The sequence below is a fragment of the Hylobates moloch genome, unplaced genomic scaffold (assembly GCF_009828535.3).
Source record: "Hylobates moloch isolate HMO894 unplaced genomic scaffold, HMol_V3 SCAFFOLD_2, whole genome shotgun sequence".
NCBI lineage: Eukaryota > Metazoa > Chordata > Mammalia > Primates > Hylobatidae > Hylobates > Hylobates moloch.
The window spans coordinates 38,546,277-38,558,821 of record NW_026652277.1 but is presented as its reverse complement, the minus strand read 5'-3'; the positions used below and the strand labels follow the sequence as shown (position 1 = coordinate 38,558,821).

At 42.5% G+C, this 12,545-nt stretch overlaps 1 long non-coding RNA gene across 1 annotated transcript in view; it reads right to left on the bottom strand.

Annotated features, from left to right (window-relative positions):
- Positions 1 to 11,214, bottom strand: part of LOC116474904 (uncharacterized) — a 42,145-nt gene extending 30,931 nt beyond the window's left edge. The window contains exons 1-4 of the long non-coding RNA XR_004249770.1: positions 11,129 to 11,214; positions 10,421 to 10,481; positions 9,274 to 9,305; positions 8,263 to 8,387 (exon numbers count right to left, since the gene is read on the bottom strand). This is a non-coding gene — a long non-coding RNA (uncharacterized LOC116474904). The remainder of the gene's footprint in view (positions 1 to 8,262; positions 8,388 to 9,273; positions 9,306 to 10,420; positions 10,482 to 11,128) is intronic.
- Between the last annotated feature and the right edge of the window lie 1,331 nt (positions 11,215 to 12,545).

Below are 12,545 nucleotides of genomic sequence, written 5' to 3'. Positions count from 1 at the left end.
TGAAATAACGGTAGTAGGAGCATAAAGTTGGATCAGGCTAAATCTATTGATATGGACCTACTAGGCAGAGATTCTGCATTTAATGTTGCAGCTCAGGGAGTTGTGTTTTTGTTTTTGTTTTTGAAATGATTTCTCACTCGGACACCCAGGTTAAAGTGCAGTGGTGTGATCTCGGCTGATTGCAACCTCCACCACCCAGAATCAAGCAATTCTCCTGCCTCAGCCTCCTAAGTAGTTGGGGTTACAGGTACCCGCCACAACGCTGAGCTATTTTTTTTTTTTTTTAATTTTTTAGTAGAGACGGGGTTTCACCATGTTGGCCAGGCTGGTCTCAAACTCCTGACCTCAAATGATCCACTCACCTCAGCCTCCCAAAGTGCTGGGATCACAGGCTTGAGCCACTGAGCCCAGCCAGCTAAGGGAGTTTTAAAAGGTTCTAATAATTTATTTCTCAGTTAGTTGAGACATGGATCAAAAGATGGCCAACTGTGAGTGAGCTGTAAATGCCTGATCTCCCTTGGTTTAATGTAGAGGAAGGGATTCAAAGGCTTTGGGAGACTGGAATGCTAGAGTGGATTTTTTCACTTTGGACCTACTCACCCCAAACGGGAGGGTTCAGAAGACATACCCTTCACCGATACCTTGTGAAATAGATTTGTGAGGGGAGCACCAGCATCTTTAAAGAGTTCTGTGATTGCTCTTCTCTGTATGCTAGATCTTACGGTAGAAACTACAGTCACTCAACTGGAAAACTTAAACACAATGGGAATGATCAGATCCCAAGTGGCAGGAGCCAAGTGGTAGAACTCAATGATCAAGGCAACATGGGAGTAGTTACCGTAATGGACAGCACAGGCAAAGCCACAATCAGAATATTCTGACCCATGTAGAGCTCTGGTATTGGCTAATTAATCATGGCATTCCTAGAAGTGAAATCGATAGGAAGCCTACTATGTTTTTACTTGATCTGTAAAAAGAAAACTTCCAGGTCAAGTAGACAAAAGTCTAATTTCAATTATAAAAGCAGATAATCGTGGCCTTCAATCAGTTTCCAGACTTGAGCCAGTTTACACACCCAGAACCCCTTGAATGAAGAGGAGGCTAGGTCCCTTTGAGGAAGGACCCCACTATACTACTAAAAATTTATACTGTTAATCTTTCTTCCATCCTTTCCCAAAGAGACCTCTGGCCTTTCACCAGGGTAACTGTGCACTGGGAAAAGGGGAATAATCAGACCTTTGGGAATTACTAGACATGCTCTGAACTGACATTGATTCCAGGGGATCCTTGGCCTTCCAGTTACAGTAGGGGCTTATGGAGGTCAGGTAATTAATGGCATTTTGGCTCAGATCTGACTTACAGTGGGTCCAGGACCTGTCCTGTGGTCATTTACCCAGTACCAGAATTCATAAATAAATAGACATACTTACCAGGTGGCAGAATTCCCACATTGGTTCCCTGATCTGTGGAGTGACAGCTATTATGGTGAGAAAGGCCAAAGGGAAACCATTATAGCTGCCTCTGCCTAAAAAAATAGTAAATAAAAAAACAATATTGCATCCCTGGAAGGATTGCAGAGACTAGTGCCACCATCAAAGACCTGAAAGGTGCAGGGGTGATGATCCCTACCACATCCCCAGTCAACTCTCCTATTTGGCCTGTTCAGAAGACAGATGGATCTTGGAGAATGATAGTGGATTATTGTAAGCTTAACCAAGTGGTGACTACAATTGCAACTGCTGTACCAGATGTGGTTTCATTGCTTGAGCAAATTTACACATCTCCTGGTACCTGGTATGTAGCTATTGATTGGGCAAATGCCTTTTTCTCCATTCCTGGCCGGGCACGGTGGCTCATGCCTGTAATTCCAGTGATTTGGGAGGCAGAGGCGGGCGGATTACGAGGTCAGGAGATCGAGACCATTCTGGCTAACACAGTGAAACCCCATCTCTACTGAACAAAATACACAAAAAATTAGCTGGGCATGGTGGCGGGTGCCTGTAGTCCCAGCTACTTGGGAGGCTGAGGCAGGAGAATGGCATGAACCTGGGAGGCAGAGCTTGCAGTGAGTCGAGAACACACCACTGCACTCCAGCCTGGGCGACAGAGCAAGACTCCATCTCAAAAAAAAAAAAACAAAAAAAAACCCCAAAACAAAGTAGCAACTGGGGAGACATTTGCATGTCAGGGGATGAGAAGTAAATCCGCCTAGAATTCAGGGGGCTTCTACCTCTGTGAAATTTCCAGGGTTCCAGTGATGTGGGGCATGTTGAGATAGTCCTTCCAAGGTGAAGGATAAGTTGTTGCGTTTGGCCCTTCCTACAACCAAGAAAGAGGCACAATGCCTAGTGGCCCTATTAGGATTTTGGAGACAACACATTCCTCATTTGGGTGTGTTACTCCATTCCATTTATCAAGTGACGTGAAAGGCTGCTAGTTTTGACTGGGGTCCAAAACAGGAGAAGGCTCTGCAACAGGTCCAGGCTGCTGTGCAAGCTGCTCTGCCACTTGGGCCATATGACTCAGCAGATCCAATGGTGCTTGAGGTGTCAGTGGCAGATAAGGATGCTGTTTGCAGTGTTTGGCAGGCCTCAATAGGTGAATCACAGTGGAGGCCTCTAGGATGTTGGAGCAAGGCCCTGTCATCTTCTGCAGATAACTATTCTCCTTTTGAGAGACAGCTCTTGGCCTGTTACTGGGCTTTAGTGGAAACTGAACATTTGACTATGGGTCATCAAGTCACTATGCGACCTTAACTGTCTATCACAGCAGCATTCCATCATCAAATGGAACTGGTATACACGTGATTGGGCTCAAGCAGATCCTGAAGGCATAAGTAAGTTACATGAAGAGGTGGCTCAAATGCCCTTGGTCCCCACTCCTGCCACCCTGCCTTCTCTCCTCCAGCCTGTGCTGATGGCCTTATGGAGAATTCCCTATGGCCACTTGACAGAGGAAGAGAAGACTAGGGCCTGGTTTACAGATGGTTCAGCATGATATGCAGGCACCACCCGAAAGTGGACAGCTGCAGCACTACAGCCCCTTTCTGAGATGTCCCTAAAAGACAGTGATGAAGGGAACTCTTCCCAGTGGACAGAACTTTGAGCAGTACACCTGGTTGTGCACTTTTCTTGGAAGGAGAAATGGCCAGACATGCATTTATATAAACTCATGTGCTGTAGCCAATGGTTTGGCTGAATGATCAGGAACCTGGAAGGAGCATGATTGGAAATTGATGACAAAGAAATCTGGGGAAGAGGTATGTAAATGGGCCTCTCTGAGTGGTCAAAAACTTTGAAGACATTTGTGTCCCATGTGAATGCTCACCAAAGGGTGACCTCAGCAAAGGAGGATTTTAATAATCAGGAGGATAGGATGACCTGCTCTGTGAACACCACTCAGCCTCTTTCCCCAGCCATCCCTATCATTGCCCAATGGGCTCATGAACAAAGTGGCCATGGTGGCAGGGATGGAGGTTATGCATGAGTGAGAAGCATGGACTTCCACTCACCAAGGCTGACCTGGCTATGGCCACCATTGAGTGCCCAATCTGCTAGCAGCAGGGACTGGCACTGAGCCCTTGATGCGGCACCATTCCTCGGGGTGATCAGCCAGCTATCTGGTGGCAGTTTGATTACATTGGACCTCTTCCATCATGGAAGGGGCAGCAGTTTGTCCTTACTGGAATAGACACTTACTCCAGATATGGATTTCCCTTTCCTGCACCCAATGCTTCTGCCAAGACTAAAATTCATGGGCTCGTTGAATGCCTTATCCACCTCCATGGTATTCCACACAGCATTGCCTCTGACCAAGGCACTTCGCGCCAAAGTAATATGGCAGTGGGCTTATGCTCATGGAATTCACTGGTCTTACTATGTTCCCCATTATCCTGAAGCAGCTGGCTTGATATAGAACGGTGGAATGGCCTTTTGGCGTTTCAGTTACAATACCAACTTGGTGACAATACTTTGCAGGGCTGGGGCAAAGTTCTCCCAAAGGCTGTGTATATACGAAAGGGAGTTTATTAGGGAGAATTGGTTCACACAATCACAAGGCAAAGTCCCACAACAGGTCACCTGCATGCCGGGGAAGAAAGAAGCCAGTAGTGGCTCAGTCTGAGTCCAAAAGCCTCAAAACCAGGGAAGCTGACAGTGCAGCCTTTAGTCTGTGGCTGAAGGCCCAAGACCCCCTGGCAAACCACTGGTGTAAGTCCAAGAGTTCAAAGGCCAAAGAACCTGGAGTGTGATGTCCAAGGGCAGGAGGAGCAGGAAGAAGCATCCAGCAGGTAAACTTATCCCAGCTTCTTCCTCCTGCTTTGTCTTTGCTGTGCTGGCAGCTGATTGGATGGTGTCCACCCACACTGAGGACGGGTCTTATTCTCCCAGCCCACTGACTCAAATGTCAATCTCCTCTGGCAACACCCACACAGACACACCCAGGAACAATACTTTACCAGCCATCTGGGCACCCCTTCATCCAATCAAGTTGGCAACTAATATTAACCATCACAGTACTGTTTCTTTCAGAGCCAGTATTCATGCGTCCAGGAATCAAGGGGTGGAAGTGGAAGTGGCACCACTCACAATTACCCCTAGTGACCTGGCTAGCAAAATTTTTGCTTCCTGTTCCTGCCACATTATGTTCTGCTGGCCTAGAAGTCTTATTTCCAGAGGGAGGAATGCTGCTACCAGGGGACACAACAATGACTCTACGGAACTGGGAAGTTAAAATTGCCCTCTGGCCATGCTCCTCCTACCTCTAAGTATACAGGTTAAGCAGGGAAGTACAATGTTAATTGAGGTGATTGACCCAGACTATCAAGATGAAATCAGTCTACTACTCCACAGTGCAGATAAGGAATACAGAGTATGTCTGGAATACAGGCGATTACTTAGGGCATCTCTTACTATTACCCTGCCCTGTAACTAAGATCAATAGAAAACTACAACAGGCAGGCCTACAAATGGCCCAGACCCTTCAGGAATGAAAGTTTGGGTCACTCCATCAGGTAAAAAACTATGACCAGCTGAGATGCTTGCTGAGGGGAAAGGGAATACAGAATGGGTAGTAGAAGAAGGTAGTTATCAATCCCAACTATGGCCATGTAACCAGTTACAGACATGAGGACTGACTGTCGAGAGTATTTCCTCCTTATTTCATTAAAAATATGCTTGTGTATATATACCTATACTAAGGAAATATCTAAGTACAGGTATATATGCCTGTACTAAGAAAAAATCTTAATGATTTCACAGTAAGTGATGGACCTGGCATTTAAATTCAGGCCCACTTGCCTTCAAATATGTGTTCTCCTTTGTGATGACTTAATTGCCTAAAAATAGACCTTCTGGATTTGGAGGTAGCTGAAAGGTGAAATATTTTAGCAAAAGGTACCCTCCAACACAATTACTTTGTGAGGCTTTTTTCACATTTTCTTGCCCAAGTATTTTTCTTTAAAATTGTGATTAGTCAATGATTACTTGCAGGTTATTATCCTTTATTTGCTAACTTTACTAACAGAAAGTCATTAAAAAAATTTTAAATTCAAAACATAACACATTTTAAAGTGACAGGTTTTCTTTTATTCAACAAAAGTAACAGATTATATCAGCAGCCTAGTCATCCTGATTTCTACCCTCTATATTGTCTATAACTTCTCGGAGCCAGAACATCACAGGCTGAAAAGTGAGTCACCTTATCCAACACCTGCATATAACAGGATCACCTCAATACTAATTCCACTGAGATTTTTATCTAGCACATTTTTCTACACCTCTAATGATCCTGGCTTAATAACTAAACACAGTAATATATCAGAAAAACACAATTCCTTTACAAAAAAAAAAACAAAAGTTTCCTGTATTTCACAAAGCAGAGCAAAGCAAATTTCTAATCTCACAATTGTGACACTCATTCCAGATGGCCTTTCCCTCCTTTAAAAACTTCCAAAAGTTCCTTGCAGAAAAGTCTTCCCAATGCTTCCCTCCTACACACAACCTTTGCCTAGCTAAGTCCTAGTCATCACCCTTCTGGTCTTAGTTTAAATGTTACTTTATTTATATACCCAGGTTTTTTGGGGGGGGGGTTTTGTTTTATTTGGTTTTTAAGTATAAGTACCATGTGCATACTAGAGGCAAGGCACTGCTTTGTGCTGGATTTTGAGGGGTGAGAGAACAAGCATGGATATAATGTTACTTTATTTATATATTCAGGTTTTTTGGATTTTTGTTTTTGTTTTAAGTACCATGTGCATACTAAAGGCAAGGCACTGCGTTGTGCTGGATTTTGAGGGGTGAGGGAACAAGCATGGGTATCTATGCTTTGAAAGCTTCCGGGAAGTTGGGGGCAGGGACAGAGAAACATTACAATTTAAAACCTATTTATAATGATACAATCACTAAAGGATAAGTGCTATGAAGGAAAGGTTCAGGTTACAAAGAGAAAGTAAAACTAGGGAATCTAATTTAAAATGAGACGTCTCTGAAGTCCTCTTGGTAAGTGACATTTAAACTGAAGCCTGAAGTATAAAGAACAATTATTGTGAAGGGTGAGGAGAAGTGTTGACTAAACCAAAAAAGTGAGGAGACACTAAAGCTTGGGAGGGCCTGAAAGCAGCCTAATGTGACTCTAGGACAGTGAGCAAAATGGAGAAAGGCATGCATGAAAGTGAAAAGACAGGCCAGGTGCTCGGTGGCTCACACCTGTAATCTCAACACTTTGTGAGGCTGAGGGGGGTGAATCACTTGAGGTCAGGAGTTCGAGACCAGCCTGATCAACATGGTGAAACCCCATAACTACTAAAAATACAAAAAAATTAGCCGGGCATGCTGGTGGGCACCTGTAATCCCAGCTACTCGGGAGGCTGAGGCAGGAGAATCACTTGAACCTGGGAGGTGGAAGTTGCAATGAGTTGAGATCGCACCGTTGCAGTTCAGCCTGGGTGACAGAGCGAGACTCTGTCTCAAAAAAAAGAAAAAAAAAAAAGTGAAAAGATAGACCAGGCTTGTAGGCCTCCTTGAGGATATTTAAATTTTATTTTAGTACAATGGTAAGCCTGTGACTGGTTTCAAACTGATAAATAACAAAATCTGATTAACATTTCAAAAAGATCTCTACTGCTATTGTGTGAAGATTGGATTAGGCCAATTAAATTCAGAATGTTTAATCCCCAGATTCTTTTTTTTTTTTTTTTTTTTTTACTTTAAGTTCCAGGATACAAGTGCAGAATGTGAAGGTTTGTTACATAGGTATACATGTGCCATGGTGGTTTGCTGTACCTATTAACCCATCATCTAGGTTTTAAGCTCCACATGCATGAGGTTTTTGTCCTAATGCTCTCCCTCCCCTTGCCCCCGATCCCCGGATAGGTCCCACTGTGTGTTGTTCTCCTCCCTGTGTCCATGTGTTCTCACTGTTCAACTCCCACTTATGAGTGAGAACATACAGTGTTTGGTTTTCTGTTCCTGTGTTACTTTGCTGAGAATGATGGTTTCCAGCTTCATCTATGTCCCTGCAAAGGACATGAACTCATCCTTTTTTATGGCTGCAAAGTATTCCATGGTGTGTATGTGCCACATTTTCTTTATCCAGTCTAACGTTGATGTGCATTTGGGTTGGTTCCAAGTCTTTGCTATTGTAAACAGTGCTGCAATAAACATACATGTGCATGTGTCTTTATAGTAGAATGATTTATAATCCTTTGGGTAAATACCCAGTAATGGGATCGTTGGGTCAAATGGTGTTTCTGGTTCTACATCCTTGAGGAATCACCACACTGTCTTCCACAATGGTTGAACTAATTTACACTCCCAACAGTGTAAAAGCATTCCTGTTTCTCCACAGCCTCGTGAGAAATGAGAGAATCACTTGAGCTCAGGAAATCGAGACCAGCCTGGTCAACATAGTGAGACCCCATCTCTATTTAAAAAAAAAAAAAACAGGGGCAGTCTGCATCGGGACCCTTTTCCATTAACATCTTTCTGTTGAACCACTGAAGGGACAATATTAACTCTGGGTAGGTGCTGGGGTCTGGGAACATCTTTCTTTCTTCCAAATTTCTGGTGCCCTCTACTATCTCCCACTTGATGGAAAAACAAGTAATCTCTGGATCACTTCCCTCGGGATGGGATGACCTGTGATGGCTGTCATGCTAACAAACGTTTTGTTTGTTTGTTATTATGGATGATGGTTTTGTTACTCGTGGACCCCAGATGGTTTTATGAGCATGGAGCAGTATCAACAAGCTAGCAGGATGCATACCTCACCACAGCATCCTCAGGGCACTGTCCTTCAGTAGGAGTTCTGTCACCAAAACCAGGGGGCTGCTCCTCAGTGATGCATCTCATCTTAGAGCGGGAGCTTATTTCTCATTCAATAAACAGTTTCTACATTAACGAGAACAGCAGCATAAATAAATAGCCACATCAGAAACTAGTATGTGTTGAAAGCCAGTGATTACTAATACTTCAAAATAATCCTGGGAGTAAAAGTAAAATGTGTTCAACCTTTCATATCTTCCCTGAAGCCTTACAGGAAGCTTTTAGTGTTCTGTTTTTCATTTTCTCACACTGAGAGATAAGAACAGGAGAAGAACAATCATCATGTTTATATATTGTTAGAAGAAAGCAGAATTAGAATAATCGAAGATATAAAATATCTACTTTGCTTGGGAAAATGTCATGTCTAATATCTGCTTTAAAATAATTCAACAAGAAGGAATAAAAATAAAGTTGATAATTATTGAAATGGGATGTTGGGTTTATGGGAGCTCATTAGACTATTTCCTATTTTTGCTGTATTTAAAATTTTTCGTAACAATAAAGGGCGAAAAAGAATTCATATGGATTGAAGAAGTGAGGAAGAAGACATTCTCTGATATATTACTGAGAGCATAAATTAGTACAACCTTTTTTTTTTTTTTTTTTTTTTTGATACCGTGTCTTACTTTGTCACCCAGGCTGGAGTGCAGTGGGGCAATCTCGGCTCACTGCAACCTCGACCTCCCGAGTTCAAGCAATGCTCCCACCTCAGCCTCTCAAGTAGCTGAGAAAACAGTCATGTAACACCACACCCTGCTAATTTTTGTATATTTTTTAGAGACAGGGTTTCACCATGTTGCCCAGGCTGGTCTCAAACTCATGAACTCAAGCAATCTGCCTGCCTCAGCCTCCTGAAGTGCTAGTATTACAGGCGTGAGCCACTATGCCCGGCCTTGCACAATCTTTTAAAAAGTAATGTGGAAGTATCTATTAGAATTTAAAATGTGCATACCTTTTGATTTATCATCCCAGTTGAAATTTAACCTACAGAAATAATAACATTAATATTTATGTACAAGGACATTCACTTTACTATCATAATAGCAAAATAATAGACACACAAATGTTTATTAAACTACAGCAACTCCATCTTGAATAGGGGCTTGGTAAAATGAGGCTGAGACCTCCTGGGCTGCATTCCCAAATGGTTAAGGCGTTCTAAGTCACAGGATGAGATAGGAGGTTGGCACAAGATGCAGGTCAAAAAGACACTGCTGATTAAACAGTTGCAGTAAATAAGCTGGCTAAAACCCACCAAAACAAAGGTTGAGAGTGACTCTGTTCATCCTCACTGCTACACTCCCACCAGTGACGTGACACTTTACAAATGCCATGGCAACATCAAGCAGTTACCCTATATGGTTTAAAAAGGGGAAGCTTGAATAACCCACCCCTCGTTTAGCATATGATAAAGAAATAACCATAAAAACAGACAACCAGCAGGCTTCAGGGTTTCTCTGCCTATGGAGTAGCCATTCTTTATTACTTTACTTTCCTAATGAACTTGCTTTCACTTTAGGGACTCTTCCTGAGTTCTTTCTTGCATGAGATCCAAGAACCCTCTCTTGGGGTCTGGATTGGGACCCCTATCCAGTAACACAAGATGATTAGTACATACAAGATGAATATGTATGTACTACATGGCTCATGTTAGATCACTGAATGATGTTTTTAATTCCAAACCAGTATTATTGGCATTATGCATGTGTCCATTATATACTGATGTGTATAACTTTTGGGGAAAAGTTGAGAAGGATACATACTAAATGTAGAATGGTTAATGGAGTATGGGTTTGCTTTCATACTTTACTGTAAATACTTTGTATTTTTTTAAGTAGTAAGATTACAGGTGGTTTTGTTTGTTTACCCAAGTGGCAAAGCTGAGCGATAAACCCAGACAGCCTGGCTCCAGATGCCTGGCTTTTAACAACTCACTAAATTGCCTTTAACTGGAGCAGTATATAAAGTGTGAACTTAATATTCTTAGAATTTATTTTTATTTAGTTCTTCATATCATATCTTCATCTCTCCTATCATACTCAGAGTGACTATATGTTTCTGATTCCAAATATCCCTTACCATCCTTGCATCAAGAGTACCTTCTGTTTCATGAAGTATTGACCCATAATATGGCAGGCCCTGGGTGTGTCCCTTAGAGATCTGTTTACAAGAAAGAAAGAACAAAGAACTGCTTAACAGAACTTTAACATAAATCCCTGTTAATTGTGGTGCCCTTGAAATTACAACTGGTTTGATAGTGTAGTTAAGCCAATTATTTTGAAAATGCTACCGAAATGTTCAGTAAGCAACAACCCCTCTGGCCCCCTTTGCCTGGTTTCTTTGTCATTGTTTGGAGCTTCTGCTTTGAAGCACAATAGCCTCTTTGTTGCGGAGCCACAGGTAAAAAGTACTCATGCTCAAAGGTGACAGATTCCTTTCATCATTAATCCCAGGATGACCCCACCCCACCCTCCAGAAGTTCTTAGTCTATAAAGGTTCTCATGTATATGCCTGTTAAAACCAAGTTCTTTTAGCCTTGTTCTTGTCTTTCTTCCTACCTCCTTTGCAACTGCTTTTTCCTTAAGGCATTTTATTTAAGTGGAGACACTAAGTTATATAAGAGAGGCAAGGAACATTTTCTTGCCTAGCCAACTAAAGGAATCTTCTTGAAGTAAATTGAGATAGGATTAGTGAAAAAAGGCAAATTTTCTGCCAAAAAAAGCAAAAAATTATTGTTAATATATTACCCAGAATTAATTAGATGGGCAGTTTAGCAACAGCATTACATTACTAATTTTTTTCCTTACCTCCAGCAGCTTTTAGAAGACTGATTTACCAAGCGTATTTTCTGTCCAAGCTTTCTTTCATGGAAAAATTTGCTTTACCTAGACAAATCACATGAAAGCAAATTAAAGCACATGTAAGATTAAGGAGGTTCTTGTTTGCTTTCAGAGCATATTCTTTTTTTTTTTTTTTTTTTTTTTTTTGAGACGGAGTCTCGCTCTGTCGCCCAGGCTAGAGTGCAGTGGCACGATTGGGCTCACTGCAAGCTCCGCCTCCCGGGTTCACGCCATTCTCCCGCCTCAGCCTCCCCAGTAGCTGAGACTACAGGCGCCCGCCACCACGCCCGGCTAACTTTTCTGTATTTTTAGTAGAGACGGGGTTTCACCATGTTAGCCAGGATGGTCCCGATCTCCCGACCTCGTGATCCGCCTGCCTCGGCCTCCCAAAGTGCTGGGATTACAGGCGTGAGCCACCGTGCCCGGCCTCAAAGCATATTCTTAAATTATCCTGGTCTTTTCTATTCAGAAGCTTTGTGCACCAGGTATGTTTACTAACATGAATATGAAAATATTTCTGCTCGTAAACTTCAGTGTAAAACTCCAGAGCAAATATGATGAATTTTTTAAGACTGATATTGGTCTTATTTGTAATTTGTAGAATTAACTCTGCAGCAATAGATAAGCCCATGCACATCAGTATGCAAATGAAAATGGTGGCTATCTTAAAATCTTCCCTAAAAGAAATATGCCCTGAGTTAGCACATACAGTGATAGATACCATGATGCCCAATAATACTTACCAGGTTCTTTCATCCACTAAAATTATTTAGAATATTTCCACCAGGGCAAAATGAATAAACAAACTTTTATCTGATCTTCATATTAAATAGTTGAGAAAAACTGCCTACCATGGCAGCTACTCCCAATAAGGACTGTGATGATAATTTCACCTCAAAAGAGTACCCCATCAACCCCACTTGTACCCCACTTGTTCCCCACCTGTTCCCTGAAATGGTCACTTTCACGCGCGTCCGTGTGAAGAGACCACCAAACAGTCTTTGTGTGAGCAATAAAGCTTTTAATCACCTGGGTGCAGGCTGGCTGAGTCCGAAAAGAGAGTCAGTGAAGGGAGATAGGGATGGGGCCGTTTTATAGGATTTGGGTAGGCAAACGAAAATTACAGTCAAAGGGGGTTTGTTCTCTGGAGGGCAGGAGTTGCAAGGTGCTCAGTGGGGGCGCTTTTTGAGCCAGGATGAGCCAGGAAAAGGACTTTCACAAGGTAATGTCATCACTTGAGGCAAGAACCAGCCATTTTCACTTCTTTTGTGGTGGAATGTCATCAGTTAAGGCGGGGCAGGGCATTTTCACTTCTTTTGTGATTCTTCAGTTACTTCAGGCCAGGCCATCTGGGCGTATACGTGCAAGTCACAGGGGATGTGAT